The 11762-nt window shown below is 44.3% G+C and overlaps 1 non-coding gene across 1 annotated transcript; it reads right to left on the bottom strand.

Annotated features, from left to right (window-relative positions):
- Positions 1-242: 242 nt before the first annotated feature.
- TRNAC-ACA (transfer RNA cysteine (anticodon ACA)) lies at positions 243-314 on the bottom strand. The gene has a single exon. It is a non-coding gene; the product is annotated as a tRNA-Cys (tRNA).
- Positions 315-11762: the final 11448 nt, after the last annotated feature.

The following is an 11762-nucleotide window of genomic DNA, read 5'->3' as shown; positions in this document are numbered from 1 at the left end:
TGTCCCCCTAAATTCATATGTTGAAATCCTAGTCCCCGTGTGATGACATTAGGAGGTGGGACTTGGGGAAGTGATTAGGTCATAGGGGTGGAGCCCTCATAAGCAGGATTGAAAGTGAAAGTCACTCAGTCATGTCTGACTCTTTGCGATCCCATGGACTGTAGCCTACCAGGCTCTTCCGTCTATGGGATTTTCCAGGCAAGAATACCGGAGTGGGTTGCCATTTCCTTCTCCAGGAGATCTTCCCAACCCAGGGATTGAACCTGGGTCTCCTGCATTGTAGGCAGATGCTTTACCATCTGAGCCACCAGGGAAGGCCTAAGTGTGATGATATTAGGAGTCCCAGTGTGATGATATTAGGAGGTGGGACTTGGGGAAGTGATTAGGTCATAGGGGTGGAGCCTTCATAAGCAGGATTGCTGCTGCTGCTGCTGCTAAGTCGCTTCAGCCATGTCCGACTCTGTGTGACCCCATAGATGGCAACCCACCAGGCTCTGCCGTCCCTGGGATTCTCCAGGAAAGAGTACTGGAGTGGGTTGCAAATGCCTTCATAAGCAGGATTAGTGCCTTATAAAAGTGCCCAGAGAAGGCTCCCTCCCCACCTTCCACTATGTAAGTACCCAGTGAGAAGACGGCTGTCTAAGAACCAAGAAGCAATCCTCATCAGATACCGAATTGGTCCGTGCACTGATCTTGGATTTCATAGCCTTCAGAACTGTGAGAAATAACTGCTGCTTATAAGCCACCAGTTTATGGTGTTCTCTGTGCTCTGTTGCTCAGTCATGTACAACTCTTTGCAACCTCATGGACTGTAGCCTGCCAGATGCCTCTGTCCACAGAATTTTCCAAGCAAGAATACTGGAGTGTGTTGCCATTAGCTCCTTCAGGGGATCTTCCTGACCCAGGAATCACCACTGAGCCACCTGGGAAGTTCTATGGTGTTCTTTTAGAGTGGCTTAAGCTGATTGAGACATATATCTACTTGCAATCTAAACTCACACATGTGGAGATGCCTTGAAAGGTCTTGGGTAAGGGTAGAGTTGACAAGAAATGGGGCAGGAGTTGGGTGAGGATTCTGAGGTTGGATTTGTGTCAATAGGTTTTATTTATAGCTTCTAGAAAATGCAAATTATCCTTTCTCCTTTGTTAGATACTGGGGTCTTCAGTATGTCTTCTTGACATAACTTGGGTCTGAGTTCTACTACGGGGAATTAAGATCAGTGTACCTACCTGTGATACAAGTTGGGGTATTAGGGAGGTCAATACTCCTTCTCAGACAGATATCAGAAGCTATAGAGGAAGCATCTTGGAGACTTGCCCAGGAAGCTGGGTGGAAGGACTGGAGGAATTTGTTTCAGGGCTCATGAGATGCAATCTTCTGGGAAGCTCTGAGACTTAACAGGTGTGAGCAGGATCCATCTGGGGCAGGCTAGGGAGCTAAGATCATCTTACACTCCATGCTGAAGATCTTAGCTTTCATCTAGGAAATGGGAGGCTCTCAGAGTCTTTGGAGCCAGGTGTCCATTATCATCTTTATATTTCATAAAGGAAACTGTGGAGACAGTGTAAAGTGGTGATGGGGAAGCAAATGGAAATTGGTCCACTGTCACTCTTTGCATTCTCTGTCAGGTTTCATAAATTCCAGAAATTCAGGTTTGGGGCTACAGATGTCTAGAGTAGTCAGTCTGATGATCTTGAGTTCTCGTTTTGAACATCAGGTTGTCCCAAAATTCCTAGTCCCTTTAAATTCCTCAGTAGAGCACAGCACAGATGACTCACGACTCTAAGTTTGCATTTAACATATTGATAAGCATCACTATTTGAAATCTTCAAAAAGAAGAGTGAAAATACATTGTGTGTGTGTATATGTGTGCATGTGCAGGGGCATATTGTCTGCCTAAGTGTGTGTACTGCTTGGATTTTACAGCATGAAACCACAAGTGCGGGGAAGAAAGTGCCAGCCCAGGAGTTAGAATACCTGTGCTCTTCTTCCTGTTCCTGCTGCACTGCGTTCAGTCACTCAGTTGTGTCTGACCCCACGACTATAGGCGGCCACACTCCTCTGTCCATGCGATTTCCCAGTCAAGAATACTGGAGTGGGTTGCCATTTCCTACTTCGGGGGATCTTTCTGACCTAGGCATCGAACCTGTGTTTCTTGTGACTCCTGCATTAGCAGGCAGATTCTTTACCAGTAACACCATCTGGGAAGCCCACTCTTATTCATGCCCTGTGCCAAAACTCTGGGTAGATCACAGCTTACCTAGGAGTCTCCTTCCTTCTCTGTTGAACAGAAATAGGGAGTGAACTAGACTTCCAAGAACTGTATCAGATATTACGTTTTTATTTTATAAATAATGCCTTCTATCATAACTTAGAACTGGCACACAGTTTACAGATATTGTAAACTGCTTAAATTCCATGACATGCCATATATTTTATGTAAGAAAAAAAATAAATAACAGAAACAGAAAGAAGACTATATTGGATTTGACCTTGGCAGTTTCATTTTTAGAAATGTTTTCAAAATGGCATGAGCAAGCACAAAAATAATCTAAGCAAACAACTGAGAGACCTTTTACCATGGAAACCATGAGACAATAGATATTGTGCTGTGGAAATGAATGAAACTGACAGTGTGAACATGTAGCACCCTGGGAACATTTCTGCTTTGCAGAAGACTTGGAAAATACAAGGTCTTTTGGTATCTGCACATCAATAAGGAATGAAGGTCTGAATTCCAAAATATGATATTAACCTCACTTATATTAAAATAAGACAAAGTTTGATAAATGTTGTATAGCAGACTTTTGGACTCAGAGGGAGAGGGAGAGGGTGGGATGATTTGGGAGAATGGCATTGAAACATGTATACTATCATGTAAGAATCGAATCACCAGTCTATGTCCGATGCAGGATACAGCATGCTTGGGGCTGGTGCACGGGGATGACCCAGAGGGATGTTGTGGGGAGGGAGGTGGGAGGGGGGTTCATGTTTGGGATCGAATGTACACCTGTGGTGGATTCATGTCAATGTATGGCAAAACCAATACAGTATTATAAAGTAAAATAAAGTAAAAATAAAAAGTTTAAAAAAAAAAGATAAATGTTGGAGCAAAATATTTCAACAGAAAAAAATTTCAACAACAAAATATTGAGGTTTTGGACCAAATAATTCTTCATCGTTGGGCAGGTGGGGGGGCACTGTCCTGTGCATTGTAGCATGTTTACCAGCATCTCCGGGTACTAACTAGATGCAAGTAGCATCATTTCCCTCCTCCCCACATTGTAGAAATTAAAAATATCTCCAAGTACTACTGAATATTCCCTGGAGAACAAAACTACTCCCATTTGAACATCACTGTCCTAGAGTCAGGATTTTTAAAGAGTAAGTAAGCATCGTGTTTTCTCCTCAGGTGGCTCAGTGTTAAGGAACTGTAGGAGACTTGGGTCCAATCCCTGGGTTGGGAAGATCCCCTGGAGGAGGAAATGGTAACCTACTTCAGTATCCTTGCCTGGGAAATCCCAAGGACAGAGGAACCTGGCAGGCTACAGTCCATAATAGGATCACAGAATCAGACACAATTGAGTGACTGAGCATGCATGCAAGTATAGGATCTAGAGCCAGACAGACCTGGATTTGATCCTTGGTTCTGCTGTTTACCAGCTGTTTAATCTCAGAAGAGTTACCTGTCCTTCCTAAGCTTTGGTTTCTTCATCTGTAAAATGGAGATAACATTGACAGTCTCCCAATGTATCATAAGGATTAAGTTAGATAGGATAAAAACTGTAAAGGGTCTAGAATGTAGGTGCCTGGTGTGGGAAAGCCATGCTGGTGATGAATAGGAAAAAAGGGGAATGCAAGCCCTCTGCTTTGTAGATCTATTTCTCCACTCTTTTCCAGCAGCATATGGGCACCTACCAACCTGCGGAGTTCATCTTTTGGTGTCATATCTTTTTGCCTTTTCATACTATTCATGGGGTTCTCAAGGCAAGAATACTGAAGTGGTTTGCCATTCCCTTCTCCAGTGGACCGCATTTTGTCAGAACTCTCCACCATGACCCGTCCATTTTTGGTAGTCTATACGGCATGGCTCATAGTTTCACAGTTAGACAAGGCTGTGATCCAAGTGATCAGTTTGGCTGCTGCTGCTAAGTCTCTTCAGTCGTGTCCAATTCTGTGCAACCCCATAGACAGCAGCCCACCAGGCTCCCCCGTCCCTGGGATTCTCCAGGCAAGAACACTGGAGTGGGTTGCCATTTCCTTTTCCAATGCATGAAAGTGAAAAGTGAAAGTGAATTCATTCAGTTATGTCCAACTCTTTGTGACCCTATGGACTGCAGCCTACCAGGCTCCTCCGTCCATGGGATTTTCCAGGGAAGAGTACTGGAGTGGGGTGCCATCGTCTTCTCCGGATCAGTTTGGCTAGTTTTCTGTAATTGTGATTTTCATTCTGTCTGTCCTCTGATGGGTAAGGATAAGATGCTGGGAAAGATTGAAGGCAGGAGGAGAAGAGGACAACAGAGGATGAGATGGTTGGATGGCATCACTGACTTGATGGACATGAGTTTGAGCAAGCTCCAGGAGCTGGTGATGGACAGGGAAGCCTGGTGTGTTTCAGTCCTTGGGGTCACAAAGCACTGGACATAACTGAGTGACTGAATTGATTGAAGCCCTACTCTAGGTTAGGAAAAGGCACATATCACAAAGAGTTGTTTGCATTTATATATGGTTGCAGAAGTCAACATCACAACCTGAACTGTTCACTGCACCTTTAATCACAGTAAAGAAAAGAAGGAAATCACAGTAAAGAAAGCAGAGGTGATGTTTACTGGGCATCACCAGTAATCATCAACCAGTATCCTTGGATAACCTCCTGGGCATTCAACACTATGCTAACTTCTTTCTGTTCCTCACCTTCCTTGATCTGTCACTACCTGCGTGTGATATTCATTTATGAGGCCAGCTTTCAGATTAGATAACTGAGGCTCTGAGAGATAAAGGATCCCATCTGGAATCACACAGTAATGTCAGGTTTGTTCAGTTTCAGAGTCCCTAACTTCACTTCCCCCACAGATGAGAAGGGAGGCCAGGGATACAGCTTTGAAATCATCATATTTGAATAAGAGGAGAATTAACATGAATTTGAAAGGGGTTGACTCTGCCAGTGACAAATCTTGCTTGAACATAAATCGTGATAGCTAAGTGAGTTTGTCTCAAGACACCAAGTTACAGAGACTATGAGAAGTGTTCAGAGAGGATGGGACTCAGTTTGCAGAAGACAGAGCCTGTTTTTCTCATGCATTCACTGCACAAGAAAAGCTAATGCCATACATTTAATACAATTAATTTATTTTAATATACAATTAATCCGGCTAACTAGATTCTCCTTTGTCATCTTTATTCTGTAAGAGCTGTGCCTAAGAGAAATCTTTCTTCCGGTCCTCCCTGGCCCCAATCTTTCACACTGGGAAAGGGGAAAACCCTGATTCATGGGTCAGAGAATTGGATTGCAATGCCTTTGAAATATTGGTGCATGGTAGGAATGGTTTCCAATTACAGCAAGCAGAGTGCACGGTCCCAGCACTGTTCTATTTAAATAACTGCTGAATCGCCAGCGCTGCTTTTCTGTTTCTAGCTCCCTGAACAAGTAAATAATGGAAAGAGAGAGGAAAAAATAAATCAGCTCTTGTAATAAATAACCATACAACCTGGGGTTGGAACCTCATTTCTTGATCATATTTCCTCCCCTACCCCAACTACTTTTTTTTCTAATAGAACTCTGAAATACAAGTTGCCTTTTAAAATAAAATCTAGAATCAAAACTTTTGCTTGCATATTTAGGAAAGCTTCCAGCAGCATGTTGCAGTGGGAAATAATATCAGCTTTGGAGTCAGAGTTGGTGGTAAATCCCAGCTGTTAAAAGGCAATGTGGTCAATGGAAGATCTCTTACTTTATGGAGTTTGAATTGCTTGGGATTTGACGTCAGACCAACCTGTCAGGGAGCTTAAATCTCTGTGAGCATCTATAAAATGGGTAGGTCATCATATGACTGGCAGGATGGGGAATCAGGATAATTTATCTGAAATCTCTAGCATAGTTCCTGCTACAGTCATTTAATAAAGGGACAGATATTTTTCATAGTCATCAATTTCCTTATTAGATATAAACATAGAAATAGGTTATTATTCAATTTATGTTATAAAATGTACACAGCTGGTAAAATGGAAGTTATACTAAAGGCAGATACACAGATGAACTTAAAAAAGAGAATTTGATGTGGACCAGAGTTTGGCATTCTTTTAGGAATGACATGTCACATTTGTGAGCTGTATTATGACACGTGGGTGATGGGGCTGGTTGGTAGTCATGATCTACCACTTAGCTACCAGGGGGAGAGATAGGAGGGTTGCATGGGGGTGTCGAGGGGCCTGGGAGCATAGGCTTGCTGTCTGTATGTCCCCAGAGTCACCATGATAAGGGGAGGGAGCTTTTTGATGACACCTCCTCTGACTGACTGGCCCAGGGAGGTAGAGACAAGTACGCTGAGCGGGCAAGAGGATTTAACAAAAGGATTGCAGAAGTCCACTAGATGACCTGATTTGAAGGAATCATTTGGTCCAGGCCCAGCAGATGTTTGAATTCCTGCTACATCTTGCCAGCAAGATATCTCCCAGCCTCTACCTGGGCACCTCAGCAGTGGTGAACTCATGGCTCCCAAAAGTGATCAGTTGTGAACGTCAGAGAAGAGACTTCTTCTCTAGATGGAACCTGGCCATGGTTGCCTGTTGCACATTCTTAGGTCCTTCTTCTAACCTCTGGGGTCACCCAAAGTCAGTCTGTTTTCTCCTTTCGGTGGGGCTTTCTGGATCTCCATGGCACCTGCCATCTCCTCTGCATCTCACTCAGCATCCCCAGTTCTCTGATGGCTTATTCAGGGCTGTGCTGGATGTGAAGCATACTTGCAATTCCAGTGAAGGTGTGGAGAAGCTGTAACCTTGGGTGGAAGTGGATCTTTCTAGAAGTTGGGAACCTCTGTACTTCCCGTTTGCACCCGAGGACACAGAGGTGTGTCCTTGTTGGCAGAGAGAGCGTGAGAGGAGGACCTGTATGACCTTGCAGGGCACTTGAGCTGTATATATGTCACTTCTTGTGAAATGAGGACAATAGTATTTCTTAACTTTGCAAAGCTCAAGTGAAAAAAATGTGTGTGAAAATACTGCGTGAGTTGTGAACCATCTGACCCATTGAGAGTAGATCTCATGACAATGGCTGAAGGCACTCCATGGTCATCTCTCTTTTTAAAATTATTCCCAGAGAAATTTCCCAGAAGTGTTGCTAACCCCAAGAGTTTCCTCAAACTTGTGCTTTTGCTCCGACTTGTTTGGAAAAGTTGGTCATGCCAGGTACTTGACTGGGCACACAGATCATAGATAGATGACTTTGTCATTGCCCAGGCCAAATGCGGCATGAAATCATTCTAGCTGGAATTTAGGTCAATCTCCTTCCTTAATGATGAAAGTCCCCAGAGACTTACCATTGAAAACACAGAGGGTGTGTTTTCTTTCTGTCATTGGCGTTGGCTCACTTTGCTAAATAGTGCTGCTAATTCAGCTGTGATAGAATCCCAGGGACGGGGGAGCCTGGTGGGCTGCCATCTATGGGGTCGCACAGAGTTGGACACAAATGAAGCGGCTTAGCAGCAGTAGTAGCAGCTTTGATGTTTGACCTAGAAATTGGCTACAGCCCAGCAGCAGACTGTTTTCACTTGATCACCAAGGACTCCTTGACTACAGAAGATGGAATGTTCTCCACCATCTCTTACTTACATCCAGGTCTTCTGCTGGTGCCAGCGAACAGGAGACAAACTCTAGATCAATGGGAGATGTAGACACAGCCACAGTCACAGTAACCGGGAAAGTGCTAGAAGAGAGGTTACACATGCTTTGGGAAGGGGAGGGACACCTTCCACCCTCAGCCTGGGCAGAAGTTTCTCGTCTTCTCTGGATCCCAGCTCAATGCTTATATATGCCTCTGTTTCCTATCGCAGCATTTACCCTGTGGTATCTATGAACTGGCCTCATGTTCTTGATACTTGTTTGACTGAGCACCCTTAAAAGCTGGGTCTATTGATCAGGCTTCTATTAACAAGCATGGTTTCTGACGCAGAAGTCGATACCTGTGCAGCGAGATTGAGATTGAAGAAATGTTTCTCGAGGAAACTTCTGGAAGTTCTATCTCAAAGCAATATAATTTCTATGGGCTAAAAGAGATGGTGAGTACTTTGAATCAAGGCTGGGAGGTGGGAGAGCCTGACTTCTTTGGGAAAATGTTTGAGTTAGAGGGTGGGATCCAGGTTCACTTTTGTTTGTGGAATGCCCATCCAGGACACTGGACATCATTCAGAATTCATTGATTAAGCAGAACATCTTGGAATACATGTATTCTCTGATGCCCATTATCAATGTGAGTTCCCTGAGACTCGGAGTAAATAAATTGCTAAAGTGCTCAAAGCAAAATGATTAAATTGGCACTTGGGGTTCCCTGGCTCTGAAGGCCATTGTGTCTCAGACAAGGCATCTGAGCTATATGTATTGGATGTCTGTTGTCAACCTGAACTGCATACCCTTCTGAACCTGCCCACCCTGAACACATGCCCCCACACCTAGTAACCTATTCCAAGGGAATCTTTCTCTGGAAGTTGTTCTCTTCCTCAGTCTAATCTTTGGGCAATGTGCTTTAATCAGGGATTGATTCAACAGAGGACATTAGAAGTCACTGACTTAGGATCTTTGTAAGGAAACAGGCCCATGTGGGTGTTGCCTGGCCCAGTGCCCCTGAAATCAGGAAGGGTGGGGGTGAGCAGATCCAAGTTTCCCAATTAGTTTTATTCCAATTGCCTCTATGCACAAAGGATTTCAGGGAATGTGTGGTTACACTGCTACCAAAGAGAGTGTAACATATGGCAGGTAGTTTTAATCGTAGAAATTAAGGACACTATCCTTGGATGGGGAAACTCATTCGGGAAAAGTGATTTCTATGTTGACAAAATATGTAACTCCACCCATCTGTCACTCCAGTTACTTACACAGCACCCATGACTGGTTTCCCCTAGATTCTGTCCTTCAGAGGCGTGCGGGTATCAGATCAACAGTGGAGGTTTGGCCACATGTCAGCTGTCCATGGTGGTACTAAGAAAGTCCAGGATCTGGGCCTTTAGCCAGATCTGGACCTGTCTGGACCTGTCTCAACAGGTCCCAGACCACACATGCAGAATATAGAACCTACTGAATGAGTAATTTTTAAGCACTTTTCTATGGGGAGCATAAGATCCAGAGCTGTGGAGGTTTCAACCTTCACCCAGGATCTCCTCTGCTCTCCAGGGCCACACCACATGCTCTGAGCATCTACCATGGGCCTGATCCTGCTATGGCATGCTCATATTTGTTATGTAACTTAACTAGCTGAGTGAGCCTGGGAGGTAAAGATTAGTTTCCCTATTTGCAGATGAGTGCAGTGTCATTAAAGGGAGCTAAGAGATGCGCCTAAAGTGAAAAATTGAGCATCTGGTACCTTTTAGCAGTTTGAAACAGGGTGAACAGAAGGTAACAAGCATTAAGATGGAACTGATAGTGTAAGAAAGAGTAGGCAGGGGGTAAATTCAACTTTGGTTGGAAATAGGACATCAGGCTACTTCTTAATGCAGCTGCTTCCTACAGAGTCAGTAAGAATGTTATTTGTCTTAGCCTGACGTTGCTGATGAAGTTCAAGAGGGGAGGTGGCTGTCTGTGTGGAGCAGGGGATATAGGGAAGAGAAGGTAGGTGGACTGGTGTGGGACATCACTCCAGGGGCCTTGACATCTGGCTCTGAGGCCCAGATCCTGGATTTTCTTAGTACCACCACAGACAGCTGACACGTGGCCAAACCCTCACTGATGTCCTGAAAGAGTAGTATACGAACAGATGCCAATTTAGACTGATAATCAAAGGTATCCTTTTCTGAGTAAGATGGCTGTGTCCTTCATACAGGGCACCTCTTCACCTAATATCAAGGTAACCTGGGAATTTGTAATTGCCAACAAGTCTGCTTGATGAGCTTGGAGTGAAAGCAAAAGAAGGCAATTGGTTGGGTTTTCCAAAAAAGTTCATTCGGGTTTTGATGGGGAAGATCCTTTGGAGAAGGAAATGGCAATCCACTCTAGTATTCTTGCCTGGAAAAATCCCAGGAACAGAGGAACCTGGCAAGCTACAGTCCATGGGTTGTAAAGAGTCGGACACTACTGAAGAAACTTAGCATGCATAGAAAAACACAAGCAAACATTTTGGCCAACCCAATATATAATCCTGGGCTTGGGAAGTTCTGGCTCGCAGGCTAACTCTGACCTGCCACCTGTTTTAGTAAATGAAGTTTTATAGAACACGGCCAGACCCATTTATTTATAGGTGGCCCTGGCTGTTTTCATGTTAGAACAGCAGAGTTGAGTAGTTGCAAGAGACCACATGGGCCACAGTCTACAATAATAACTATTTTGTCCTTTACAGGAAAAGTTTGTCAACCCCTATTCTAGTTCATATACTTGCTGTCCCTTATTTTCTTGTTTCCAAGTACTCTGATTAATTCTATTTCTCCAGATTTCCTAAATCTGTCTCTCTTCTCATTCACATAGATTTTTTTTTCCCTTAGGAATCTTAGAGAATTGCAGATGACTTCCTCCAAATCAAAGACATGTGGGCAAAAGAGGACATAATTGGCTCATACAGTATAGTCAAGGTTGAGATGGCTTTCTAAACATCTAGAATTATAGACATTGGAACCAAAAAGTATTTTGCATTCTCTAAACCTCCTTTTTTTTTCTTTTTTTGTCTGTGAACTATTCTTGCTTACTATAGGGAGGCTACTTCTCACTGGGAGGTGTGACTGTTGGCTGCTTTGTGTCTTAATATGTGGAGGGGTTTCCTTCCCTAGCTCAGGTTGAAAAGCCTTAGAAAAGCCTCCAGACTGGTCTAGCTTTATTCATGTACCCACTGCTTGGGACCAATCAATGTGGCCAGCGGTGGAAGGTAGTGAGGAGCTATCATCCTGGGTCCAGATTGGCTTCTGTGGATGTGGTCTGATAGAAGAAGAAGGAACCCAGAAGATCCGGGGCCTGTGGGCAGGGCCCCTTTATCGAGCTATCACTTACATTGGATTTGCACCAGCCCCACCTGCATCCTTCAAGCCCTCAGCAAATCTCTTTAGACCAACAGCAGATGGTCTCCTCAGTTCACTCCGTTCAAGTCATTCTGGGCACTGCTGCAGGGGGATTGCTAAATGCAATCTGATTATGTCCCTACACCTGAGCTTAAAATGCTGAGATTATTTCCATCCCACCTTCTCCCCCATGGCCTAGTGACCAGTAGGAAAAACTCATGATCCACTGTTACTTATCAGTTTCAGTCCTTCTCTTATCACTTCCCTGCACACACCCTTCATTCCGATCAGATCCATAGGTAGTTTCTCACATGTGTCTGTGGAAAAGGCAATGGCACCCCACTCCAGTACTCTTGCCTGGAAAATCCCATGGATGGAGGAGCCTGATAGGCTGCAGTCCATAGGGTCATGAAGAGTTGGACATGACTGAATGAATTCACTTTCACTTTTCACTTTCATGCATTGGAGAAGGAAATGGCAACCCACTCCAGTGTTCTTGCCTGGAGAATCCCAGGGACGGGGGAGCCTGGTGGGCTGCCGTCTATGGGGTCACACAGAGTCAGACATAACTG

This window comes from Capricornis sumatraensis, chromosome 1 (genome assembly GCF_032405125.1).
Source record: "Capricornis sumatraensis isolate serow.1 chromosome 1, serow.2, whole genome shotgun sequence".
In the NCBI taxonomy this organism is placed as follows: domain Eukaryota; kingdom Metazoa; phylum Chordata; class Mammalia; order Artiodactyla; family Bovidae; genus Capricornis; species Capricornis sumatraensis.
The sequence above is the reverse complement of the archived record's forward strand: the minus strand, read 5'-3'. Positions and strand labels throughout refer to the sequence as shown.